This window comes from Nuphar pumila, chromosome 8 (assembly GCF_984573655.1).
Source record: "Nuphar pumila chromosome 8, dmNupPumi1.hap1.1, whole genome shotgun sequence".
Lineage (NCBI taxonomy): Eukaryota > Viridiplantae > Streptophyta > Magnoliopsida > Nymphaeales > Nymphaeaceae > Nuphar > Nuphar pumila.
This window is the reverse complement of record NC_143256.1, coordinates 2,320,983-2,334,378: the sequence shown is the minus strand read 5'-3', so window position 1 is coordinate 2,334,378 and position 13,396 is coordinate 2,320,983. Positions and strand designations below refer to the sequence as shown.

General features: G+C 44.8%; 1 protein-coding gene across 1 annotated transcript in view; it reads right to left on the bottom strand.

The window, feature by feature from the left end:
- The window catches only part of LOC149829441 (protein transport protein SEC31 homolog B-like), a 134,782-nt gene that overhangs the window by 38,748 nt on the left and 82,638 nt on the right, over positions 1-13,396 (bottom strand). The gene's annotated exons all lie outside the window — the stretch shown is intronic.

Here is a 13,396-nt window from a genome sequence, read left to right as displayed (position 1 = left end):
CCCATTTATCCCCCCCCCCCCCGAGCTCTTTAAGAGCACCGTAGGAGGGCAGGGGGAGGCACCTCCCTCTCGAACCTCCTACTTCCCTGCGCACGCCATCAACATCGATCACCGCCGCCGCTGCGACCCACGCCGATCGACGACGCCGTCTGCCGCCGTCGGTCTCCTCCCAGGTACGTACCCTCCCTCTTCTCCTCCTCACCCCCCTCCCTGTCACCTCGCCGGGAGGCCGACAGGCGGCGCACGGCCCCTGCCGCGCCCTCCCACATCCCCTGTGACCATCGGAGGCCCGACAGGTGGCCTACAAGGCCCCTGTCGTCCCCTTCTCTCTCTGGGGGTTCGCCGGAGTGCCGGCAGGGGGCCAATGGCCCCTGCGACACCCCCTCTCCCCTGTGGGTGATCGGGCGACCGACGGGAGGTCGATTGCCCCCTGTCACCCCCGTCCCTCTCTCTCTCTCTCTCTCTCTCTCTCTCTCTCTCTCTCTCTCTCTCTCTCGATAGGGGTTGGCCCCCTGCGGCCTCTCGGCTGTTGGCAAAGGCTGGCCCCCTGCCACCTTATTGTTGTCGGCAGGGGCTCGACCCCTGCTGCTTGGTTCTGTCGACAGGGGCTGGCCCTTGCCGTCTCATTGCTTGCTGTCGGCAGAGGCTCGACCCATGCCGCTTCGTTCTGTCGGCAGGGGCTGACCCCTGCCGTCTCATTGCTTGCTGTCGGCAGGGGCTCGACCCCTGCCGCTTCGTTCTGTCGGCAGGGGCTGGCCCCTGCCGTCTCATTGCTTGTTGTAGGCAGGGGCTCGATCCATGCCGCTTCGTTACTGTCGGCAGGGGCTGGCCCCTGCCGTCTCGTTGCTTGCTGTCGGTAGGGGCTGACCCCTGACGTCTTGTTGCTCGTTGTTGGTAGGGGCTCAACCCCTGCCGCCTCGATGCTGTTGGCAGGGGCTGGCCCCATGCCGCCTCGTTGCTATGGGCAGGGGTTCGCCCCCCTGCCGCCTCGGTGTTGTCGACAGAGGCTCGTTCCCTGCCGCCTTGCTGTTTTCGGCAGTCAGGGGCTCACTCCCTGTCGCCAAATCCTACCCTTGCCCCCGTCGCACCATTAATTATATTAGCATACTTGAATATTTCACTCTTGCGGATTTACGCAACGGGTCTAGTTCGCGCTCCGCGGCCCGACCCTCGTATCATCTACCCTTGCCCCCGTCGCAGTTGCACGACATCCCGAGGTAGGGGAAAGTCGCACAAAGGGTTTGTATGAATGAAATAAATTATAAGGATTCTGTGATAGAATAGTTTATTTGGCATGCATTCTTACTCGTAGAATTACTTAACTTGTGATTGTTTGTTTTGCGTTTCCTCATCCTTATTCTTCTGAAATTGCATGCTTAATGTAAAACTCTATGGGTAGACTCATTTCTAGAGAGAAACCCATGACAATTGCTATTGTAACCGGACCTTAAGACATGTACGATATAAGTTTTACAAGAGGTAATGAAGTACCCTAAAGTGAGAAATCAACACCTTAGCGATATCAATGAGACAATGTCGGCCTCCACATGCCAATTGCTCAAAGAGCAATATATGTTATGTATGAACCAAAAGAATTACAAGACATTAAATGTTGCCCTCTCATCGTAGTCGTACCTCTAGGTAGGTACGATCGTACTTTTGGACAAGTACGTCCCATGTGTGTTACGATGTTTGGATGATGAGGTTGTAGCAACCTCGAAGCGTGCATTTCGCGAGCATGTAGAATGGGGCGGCTGTTAGGAAACCCCCGTCGTACCCATTCGACCTTCACGGTTCATCAAGGGAGAGGATGGATGGTAAAAAAACTCCGATGGACAGATTGTTAACAACCACCCGACGGGCAAAAGACTCGGCTTCCCCAGTCATCGGAGTTAGAGGAATTGGGATTACCATAAATTATCATATGTGGTAACTCCCAAGTACTTCTGCAGAAGTTGGATGCATCTATGGGCCACGAATGCCTTTGGAGATTTACTCTCTTGGTCACTGACCGTCCCCTTAGGAGCGAACTCAGTCAGCCATCCGGGTTAATGAAAACATCTGACATAATAAACCCCCGGATCGGTCTCGGTTGTTTCTATGTTTCGCGTCTGTGCGTACCCGCAGGCCAGTTAATATCAGAACTTAAAGAATATCTTTTTAAATAATTGTAGATGATTGAGAGTTACACTCCTTGAAATGCTTCAAACAATAGCTCTTTGCATATGTTACACTTGTTAGAATAGATTACAATTGTATTTGTTGTTTTAATATAATAAACTGCTTATCTCATGAATGTCCTGCTTTATTCTATTCGTGCACCTACTGGTTTGTTATGAAACTGACCTATTTCATGGGCAGGTGATTAGTAGGACTTCACAAGCGGCCGATGGCGTGGTGCAACATGGCTCAAGATTTCTCTTCTTTCTGTTGGCAGCTTGACTCTGAGTTTTTGAGTTTTTCTTTAGATTATTGAACTTTGGGAAAATGCTCATTTTGTAATAAACTGTAGATTTTTAATCTATTGCCTTATTTTCTCAATTTATTTAAGTTGTTCATGTGAATGATGGTTTTTCAGCTAACGTACCCAGGATTGTTGACTTGTGCGCCTTTCTAAATATCTTTCGTTGTCGCTTCTAAAAGTGAAAACTTTAAATCTTTGAAAGGTTTTTTCGATAATGTTTTCAAAATCACAAGTTGAAATTTTGGGGCGTTACAACTTGGTATCAAAGCCAGATTAGAAAGAGGTGAATCTTGACTATTGAGCATCTCATCGCGCTGTAAGTAAGTCTTTGATATTTTATAGCATGTTTAGACTAAATTATATTCTTGTATTTATTCGCAGTACAGTCTGAAAGATGGATTTGTTTGTTGGTTCTAGTGGTAGTCACGGTAGGGGCACGCGTAAGGTGTGTGGCCGTTCCGTAAAGGAGAGGGGCAGACATGGGATGTTCGGGGCTGGTTACTGGGCTAACCGCCCTCCTCTACCCATTTTTACGGATGATCAGGGCTTCCCACTACCGATCGCCTACCAAATACCCTTGGCAGCAACGTGGGTTGAGGTGTATGCTAGAGAAGGTAGATTTGTGCCTTCGCATGTTCGAGTGCACCATCAAACACCACAAGAGTCATCAGGAGATTTTGTTCCCCCTGAGTTAGCAGAGGAGTGCGTATTCTGCGAAGAATCAGGGCACACCATAGATGCTTGCCTCCGCAAGGCCGAACATGATGGCAGAATCATAATTTCGACTGCAGGCAAGCAACCACCACCTCCAGCAGACCCAGTGGGTAGTGTATCACCCACATACACGCCTGCGACTGATTCTTCAAGTTATAGTCTTGACTCACCGGAATATACTCCGGCGATGCCCCTCTACGGACAAGAGACCTCCTATGGGGAGCCACCTCCCTTCATCCCTAAGCACAGATTCAAGCGCACAGGCAATAGAAGGGAATATCTTAGGAAGTACTCTAGCCGTCCCTAAGGGGAGGTAGCACTTACTAAGTTTTGTTGGAGTCTGTGAACTCATTTATCATTACAGAATAGAACTTTTGTTTGTGTACCAGCACGACTGGATTCAAAATAAATGACTTTCGTAATAAAGACCTATATTTTGCCTTTGCTCCTATACTTATGTCTTCTTGTGCTTCTTCGGTATTTTAACTCTTAACCTTTGTTGCTTTTTAAGAATGACGGGGAACTCAAGCAACAGCATGGGTGATGAGTTGCGTGAGCAGAGGGGATTCATGATGGATACCCTCAACTATTTGGCAGAGGCGATTCGTAGCCAGGGTCGCCCCCAGCAGGATCCGGGTTCTCTTGTTAGGAATACACCAACCGCCACATATGAAAAATTTCTGAAGCTTGACCCTCCTACCTTCTCTGGCAAGGTTGACCCTGACTTGGCGGAGAGTTGGGTCAAAGAGGTGGAACGGGTGTTCCAAGTGTTGTCCGTTCCTGACGATAAGAAGACGATGTTCGGGTCCTTTCGATTGAAGGACGACGCTCGCGAGTGGTGGGACACTACCCGGAAGGTGCAGTTCCCAGGTGCTGAGGTGATTCCTTGGGAGGGCTTTTCTCGGAAACTACTTTCCTCCTTATGCGAGGGAAAAGAAGAAGGTAGAATTACTGGAGCTGTGCCAAGGCAACTTAAGTTTGAACGAATATGTCGCCAAATTTCAACGGTTGGAGCGCTACTGTCCCCACCTATTTGAGGATGATCATGAGCGGTCTGGGAAATTTATTCGTGGTTTGAAGGAAGGACTCAGCCACCCTACTGAACGAAGATTGGGAGCGTTCAAAGAGTGTATAGGTGAAAAAGTCACCCGCGACAGGTGGTGATCAAAAGAGGACCTATTCCGACGGCCCAGGGCAGCGGCCACCACTACCTATGAAGACCGAGGGAGGAAAGAAACAGTTCCCTCCGGCAAAGCGCCAACGACAGCAAGGCCATCCACTGCCCAGACAGCCGTCTGGAGATAACTTCCCCAAGTGCAAGAGGCCTCACGTAGGACAATCTTGTCCGCAGGACACTAGAGGATGCCTGTACTGTGGCAAGATGGGTCATTTCATACGCGACTGCCGAAAGAAAGCAGCAGATGACCTCAAGCGAAACGGCAACGTATCTCAGCCTCCTCGACCACCTCATCAGCAGCAACAACGAGCACAACCAAGCAGTGTCAGGGAGCCGGGTCGAGTTTATGCAGCCACGGTCGAACAATTGACAAAAGGGGATCTCGTTCAAGGTACCATTCTTGTTGCTGATCAAGCAACTTTTGCACTCTTTGATTGTGGTGCCTTACACACGTTTGTTTCAGAAAAATTCGTAAAACAATTGTATATAACTGTAAAAACACTTGACAATGCTTTAGACGTGTATAACCCCGTTGGAAAGAACACGATTTGCGCCAATTACATACCTGAATTAGACATAGTTGTGGCAGAGCGGCACTTGCGTACTTGTGCCATCTTGCTTGAGATGACAGAATTTGACGTCATCCTAGGCATGGATTGGTTACACAAGTATCATGCCAAGATATTTTGCCGTGATGGCAAGATCGTTTTATCACCTTCAGGCTCTCCGAGAGTAGAATTCAGAATTCTCAGACCTGTACGAGCAAGTCGGATGATCTCGGCGCTAAAGGCGCAAAACTTCTTGCGGAAGAGATGCACTGCCTTTTTGGTTAGTGTTATCCAATCAGATCCAATGCCTATTCCTATCAGTGAGCTGGATGTTGTTTGCGATTATCCCGACGTTTTTCCTAAAGAGCTGTCGGGACTTCCGCCGTCTTGTGAGGTAGAATTCAATATTGAATTGCTACCGGGTACAACGCCAATCTCTAAAGCACCTTACAGGATGGCGCCAGCTCAGCTTGAGGAGCTCAAGAAGCAATTGCAGGAGTTGTTAGAGCAGAGATTCATTCGCCCCAGCGTATCTCCTTGGGAAGCTCCTGTGCTTTTCGTGAAGAAGAAGGACGGGACCTTGCGTTTGTGCATCGACTATTGAATGCTCAACAAGGCCATGATAAAAAACAAGTACCCATTGCCGCGTATAGAAGACTTGTTCGATCAGTTACAGAAAGCTAAAGTTTTCTCGAAAATCGACCTTAGGTTTGGATACCATCAACTCAGAATTAGGAATGATGATATTCCTAAGACGGCTTTTCGGACGAGATACAGACATTACGAGTTCACAGTCATGCCGTTCGGACTGACCAATGCCCCAACAACTTTCATGGACTTAATGAATAGGGTGTTCAAGCCATTTTTGAACACCTACGTGATCGTGTTCATTGATGACATCTTGGTGTACTCAGAAAGTCGAGAACAACATCGAGAACACCTAATCATCGTGTTGGAGACCCTGCAAAAGGAACGTTTGTATGCCAAGTTCTCTAAATGTGAATTTTGTCTCGAAGAAGTTATGTTTTTGGGACACGTTATTTCTAAAGAAGGAGTGTACGTGGACCTTGCAAAGTTGAGGTTGTACTCGGTTGACAGCAACCGAAGAATGCACGTGATATCAGGAGTTTTCTTGGACTAGCAGGTTACTACAGAAGATTCATTCAGGATTTTTCAAAAATTGCGTTACCCTTGACGAAGTTGCTGAAGAAAGAGGTCAGATTCTTATGGGACGAGAAGTGCGAGGCGAGTTTTCAGTTATTGAAGGAGCGGCTTACCAGTGCTCCTATTTTAACCTTACCATCTGGTAAAGGCGGATTCGTGATTTATACTGATGCCCTCTGGGTCAGGCCTAGGGGTCGTGCTGATGTAGAATGGGAAAGTGATCGCTTACGCCTCTCGACAACTTAAAATCCACGAGAAGAACTACCCAACTCATGTTTTAGAGTTAGCTGCGGTGGTGTTCGCACTGAAGATATGGCGACACTACTTGTATGGGGAGCAGTTTGAGGCATTCACCGATCATAAGAGCCTTAGGTATCTATTTTTGCAGAAAGAATTGAACATGAGGCAACGGCGTTGGCTAGAATTCCTCAAGGATTACGACTTCACCCTCTCCTACCACCCAGGAAAGGCAAACGTCGTGGCTGATGCCCTCAGCCGCAAAGCACCGGAAGTTTCGATTAATGCCTTATTTGCTGGTTGGAGGTTGGTCGAAGCATGGTTTTAAAACTCGCCGAGTCAACTCGGTGACTCGGTTGACTCGGCTCGGCCCTCCAGCGAGTCAACCCAGTAGGGTAAACTCGGCTTGCCTTGACTCGGTCTGACTCGGCCGAGTTCTGGGATATTTGAAATTTGATTTTTTGGGTATTTCAAAATAACAGTTTAATAATAAATAATAAATTACAAGACAAACCAGTTCAAAGATACAATAATCTATCAATCTTTATGTGTTGATTAAACATATTGGCAAAAAAAATGATTCAAAGATCTAACAAAAAAGTGAAGCATACACGTATCGGTGCTTGTACTTCATGTTCTGGTGTTGGATGCCTTTGAGTGTTGTTTTATGAACACATATCATATCCTTCATTGTATATAAAAATACATTTTTGTACAAAGTCTGTATCACACCTGTGCATAACAATCTGTACCCTGTCATCCTTATTTTTTGACAGAAACACCCATATCATACCAGTTGTGCTGATCTTGTACAGTATGCTTGTACATGTATCCATGTGACAACATTTCCCTTGGTCATAATTGGAATTTCTTCTGGTGATTCGTTCTCTTATTGTTGTTTTACCTTGTTGCAACTAATTCAATCTGGCTTTTTATGCAAGATGATGTGTTGCTGTTCTCAATGAGGTGAGATCACTAGAAAGGAAAGCTAACAAAAGCTAGGGTGTCTTCTGGAGAAGTTTAGCTGAAATTCCTAAACCATTCTATTTAGAAACTTGAGTTTAAGTATGTTTCTAGACTCAGTTACATGGGGCCTTCATTGAATACCAAAGACATGCTTGTTATAAAGAAGTTTCTTCACGTAACTTGATCTTTCCATGTGACCTTGTTATGAAGAAGTTTGTACTTTTTCTACTATGAACTTGCAATTTTTTTTGTCAACTCTTTAGACTATATGTTTACTGAAAAACATGGTTTGAGACAAATTATATATTGTTTTTCTTTTAAAATCAAAAGTTAACAAAAACAGGTCCGAGTCACCGAGTTGACCCACCGAGTCACGAGACAATAAAGAACGAGTTGAGTTCCGAGTCACGGGTTTTAAAACCTTGGGTCGAAGACCTAGCCTCTTGGGAACCTTTCACAATCACTCAAGGTTCAATCGGTTTATCCCACTGTGTTGCTCAACCTAAGCTACTAGCGAGGATCATCAATGGGCAGAAGTCGGATGCACGCTACGAGAAGTTGAAAGTGTTACGACAATAAAGCCATACATGATACTTCAAGTACAAGGTTTTGATGATGAGCAAGTAGAATAAACTGTATTTCAGCTAAGACTATGAAGAAATTAAAGAATTCGATGAAGAATCTTTGAAGACTAGTGTGCAAATGTTTAATTCATTAAAAAGTCTTATATTCTTGTAAGAGCCTTACTTAGAGTGCATATTTAGGTTGCATTTTACCTAAAAGTCTTTAGAAAAACTTTTCTAAAAGAACCCCTCATGAAAATCTTTTTATAAAACTCTTTTCTTAAATTTTCGTGTTTATTAGTCGACCAATAGACTTACCAGTCGACTAATCCTTTCGCGCCATATTTTCTAAAAAGTCATTTTTGTCAAATTAGTCGACTGAAGGTTTTATCACTCGACTGGACAGAATGTCTGTTTTCTGGAAAATTAGCAGCAGTCGACTAACGGTTTTATCAGTTGACTGAATAGAACATGTGTTTTCTGAAAAATTTAGCAGCAGTCGACTAATGCTTTTATCAGTCGACCGGACAGAATGTTTGTTTTTCAGAAGATTTTAGCAGCAGTCGACTGAAAGGTTTTTCAGTCTACTGATGATATTATCAGTCGACTAATTTTTTTCTAGTCGACTAAGTTTCAAAAGTTCAGATTTTCAAACAGCTCGATAAATAGATTAGTCGACCGACGATAACTGTCAGTCTACTAATAACTAACTATTAGTCGACTAACTACTGTTCCAGTCGACTAATTTTGTCATTTTTCCTGAAACTTCAAAAAGGCATGTCTTTTCATTTTTCAAAAAACGGACTGTTTTGACACCCTTTCATACTCTCAACGTATGAAATTTTTCAACTATAAATATGAGTGCATTTTACACTCAAAACAACTTGAATTCAATCAATTTGAATTATTTACTTCTTGCTTTTCACTCTTATTCATTCAAGTATTTGTTTTCTCATTCACTTGATATTTTCACTTCAGTTTTTCACTCAAATCCCTTTGAGAGATAGTGAATTCGTGAGTAGAGTATTTCAACAACCTCAAAAGTCAATTGCATCTCATTTGCATTCAAAAGAAAGGCTCATAGGTTGTATTGTAAGTTGTTACTTATTTTCTGTAAAAAGAAGAACTCATTGGTTTAAAGGAGTTGTTTGCTTTCAGTAGGGTTGTTACTGAAAGTGGATCAGTTTTGGTCTGTGTGATCTTGTAGTTAACAAGGTTGATAGTGGAAATCTCAAGCGGGTTTTGCTTGGGGACTGGATGTAGGTCGGGATAGACCGAACCAGGATAAAATCTTGTGTTCTTTGTGTGTTTGCTTTTCAAATTGCAAAATCCTTCAATATTCCGCAGACAATTTTTAAAAGCACTATTCACCCCCCCGCTAGTGCTCGTTGCCTCGATCCTAGTACACTTTCAGAAAGCTCAAGCGATACTGGCAGATACACATTTTCGTCTGAAGAAGGATGGGAGTATATGGTTGAAGGAGCGCCTTTGGGTTCCTGATGACCCGGTCTTACGAGATAAAATTCTTGCGGAAGCCCACAAGTCTAGATACACCATTCACCCTGGCGGCACGAAGATGTTCAAGGACCTACAACAGAGTTATTGGTGGAACGAAATGAAGCGAGACTCGTAGTCGGTCTACCAAGGACACGGACGAAGCATGACGCGATTTGGGTGATCGTCGATAGACTCACCAAGTCTACTCACTTCCTACCTATCTGTCTCAACCAATCGTTGGATAGTCTCGTTGATCTCTATGTTAGAGAGATTGTGAGATTGCACGGTGTTCCGGTCTCGATTATCTCTGATCGTGATCTTAGATTCACTTCGAGGTTTTGGGGGCAACTTCATCTGGCTTTGGGCACAAAATTGAAGTTCAGTACTGCGTTTCACCCTCAGACTGACGGGCAGTCGGAACGTACGATTCAGACCTTAGAAGACATGCTTCGAGCTTGTATGATGGACTGGAAGGGGGAGTGGGATTCCCACCTCAGTCTGGCGGAATTCGCATATAACAACAGCTATCATGCGAGCATCGGGATGGCCCCATACGAAGTTTTGTATGGGAGGTCGTGCCGATCACTTGTCTACTGGGACGAGGTTGGCAAACGAAGATTGGAGGCACCTATAGTTTTGCAACACTATACTCAACAAGTGCAAATGATTCGTGAACGACTCTGTACCGCTCAGAGTCGGCAGAAAAGCTATGCTATTAGACGCCGACGAGAGCTTACCTTCGAAATTGGCGAGATAGTTTTTGTTAAGGTATCTCCGACGAAGAGCGTATTTCGGTTCGGGAAAAAGGGAAAGCTAAGTCCTAGAAACGTTGGACCATTCGAAATCCTGGAGCGGATTGGAGAAGCAGCTTATCGCATGGCGTTACCTCCTCAGTATGCTCAGATCCATAATATTTTTCACGTATTCATGTTGAGGAAGTACGTTCACGATCCATCGCACATCATCCATTATGATGATGTGGACATTAGAGGGGACTTGACATTAGAAGAAAGACCAGTGGAGATCGTCGATCGTCGTGACCAAGTGTTAAGATCAAAGACCATTTCATTTGTAAAGGTTCGGTGGCAACATCATGGAATTGACAAATGTACTAGGGAACCTAAGAGCGATATCAGGAAAAAATATCCTGACCTGTATTTTGATTCTTCATGGCAATAAATATTTCGCGGACGAAATTCTTTTAAGAGGGGTAGGATGTAAAACCCACAGTTAAAAAAAAATTTAATTGTATCGGACCCGAGACGGGTCGGGTCCGGACCCGTCCTCGATAGGGTTTTAATAACCCGACGCGGTGCTCTCCCCACCTTCGTTTTCGGGTGGATAAAGGAAACCCATCGGGGTTTCCCCATTTATCGCCCCCCCCCCCCCCTCGAGCTCTTTAAGAGCACCGCAGGGGGGCAGGGAGAGTCACCTCCCTCTCGAACCTCCTCCTTCCCTACGCACGCAATCAGCATCGATCGCCGCCGCCGTCGCCGCTGCGACCCACACCGACGTCGATCGACGATGTCGACCGCCGCCGTCGGTCTCCTCCCAGGTACGTACCCTCCCTCTTCTCCTCCTCACCCCCCTCTCTGTCACCTCGCCGGGAGGCCGACAGGCAGCGCACGGCCCCTGCCACACCCTCCCACCTCCCCTGTGCCCATCGGAGGCCCGACAGGTGGCCTACGGGGCCCCTGTCGTCTCCTTCTCTCTATGAGGGTTCGCCGGAGTGCCGGCAGGGGGCCAATGGCCCCTGCGACACCCCCTCTCCCCTGTGGGTGATCGGGCGACCGACGGGAGGTCGGTTGCCCCCTGTCACCCCCGTCCCGATTTCTCTCTCTCTTTGTCGGCAGGGGCTAGCCCCTTGCCACCTTATTGCTGTCGGTAGGGGCTCGACCGCTGCCGCTTCGTTCTGTCGGCAGGTGTAACGCCCCAAAATTTTAACCCAGATATTTTCAAGGATTTTTTTTTTTTTAAACCAACAAATGTTTCTAGGGTTAAGCATTTCAGAACGATACAGAAAGGTAAAAGCAAACCACGCCATTTATTTTTTTATTTCAATAATAATAGAATTCAAATAGAGTTTATCACATCATCAGTCTTAAAACAAAATTTCAATCAAAAGCAGTTAGGACCGCCAGGGAACAAATAGATCAGGTCTTGGTCAGCGCCTCATCCCGCATCGCTCATAGAACTACTCTTCTCCTGAAAATGATAAAAATTATAGGAATTAGACTACCACGTCTAAGTAGAGAAACTGTATTCTTAATGCAGGTAAACCATGGACCTAGTATGTGATGTGGAATTTCAGCTTATTAAGAAGTACACAAAAAGACTAGGTAAAAGCAGTAACAGGCATATATTTAAACGGACAAACAGATGAGGCAGCAGTTATAATTAAGCAATTAAAGCCTTTTATGTGAAAACAACAATTAAGCAATTAAAGCATATTCTACAACAATAACAACAGTGATGCATAACATTCATGTAGCTAATTATCCTATGAATCTGAGTATCTCCTCTCTACACATTTCGGGACTTCATTTTATTACAAGCTCAGAACATGCTGGAAAAATATAAACATGTCTCTCTAAAACTCCACTCACTGTGATACCTAACATGTTCTAATTGATGTTTATCTTTTCTTATCCCGCGGGTACACACGGGCCGAGGCAACCATCATAGAAGAGAATGTTCGGGGGTATATTATTCAACGGTGTTTTATTAACCCGAACATTCTAACTGTGACTGAAATCCCAAGCGAGCGGCCAGTGACCGAGAGAACCTCCCAAAGGCCAAACCAAAACAGGATGCATCCCTAACTTCTGCAGAAGAACAAAGAGCTACCACCTAGGACATATTGGTAGTCCGGGCCTCCCCCAACTCCGAGGACTGGGGACCAACGAGTCGCTTTACGCTCGAACCAATTAGACACGTCCCCGGAATTTTGTACCACCTACCCTCTCCAAGGTAAGCCTGAATCTGAGTGGGTTAATCTTTTCTTTTAATTATTTCCCGAAGTAGGGGCATTTCCCCAACTCCCTTCTACTATCATAGCAGTAGAATTCCCAACCTTAGTCATTTTACCAAGGTGTATAGAAACAGTCCCTAATGTTTTCTTTTTCTTTTTTTTTCATATGGATTGCATAACCCACTCAAAGTGCTTCGGTGCCTTTAAACCAGTCAAGCACAAAAGTTATCATTTAATTCCTTTACCAACATACTAGGACCAGACCACGTACCTACACTAGGTACTTAACCAGTATCGCCCATTGGGCAAGGTTTCCCAACCAATCCCCTAGCAGGAGGGGATAACCCTGACTAACTTAATCATTTACCCATTTAGTTTACCACTATGTTATTTCCTTTCAATTCGCAATGCACCAAGAAAAAAGGAAATTCACGAATTCTGAGTACATACAATACAAAATGTCAATACATAACATCTCTTTGATATGTCTTACTCAATTTCTATGTAAAGAGATCAAGGATTCATCTTAAGAATTGAAAACTATCATTGAGCCTAAAACAGGCAACCTTACAGTCCTTAAATTTAACTCCTAATAATTTATGTCAGTAAGACGTTCCAGCCACTATCTTGAATATCAGCTCTCCAATTGACATTGTTTTTTTTTTTTAACCGAACATGCTGTTACAAAGGTACACAAGATCCAATAATAGCTAAAGAATGAGCAACAGATGAGTTAATTTGATTTCTGTACTTATTCAGCACTACATATATGTTATCGTGCAATAGGGCATAATCTGAACATGTACGTGCAGCAATGTACAATCAAAAACATGTATATGGGCGATTTATGAAATAGAATATAACAGAAAACCTCTACTCTGTGTTAGGCATGAAGTAACATATAACCAGAAACGATTTTTTTTCACTCACTGGTCCTGGTTTAAAACAACATGGAAGTAACCCTATTACACTAGTGGAGATATAGAACCACAGATGCATGGATGCCAAATACAGACACTTCCAGAATTTTAGGTTTATCAATATAATTAGAGTCAGATGGTGTAATTTCCTTTAAAAAGATTCTTTTATTTATGT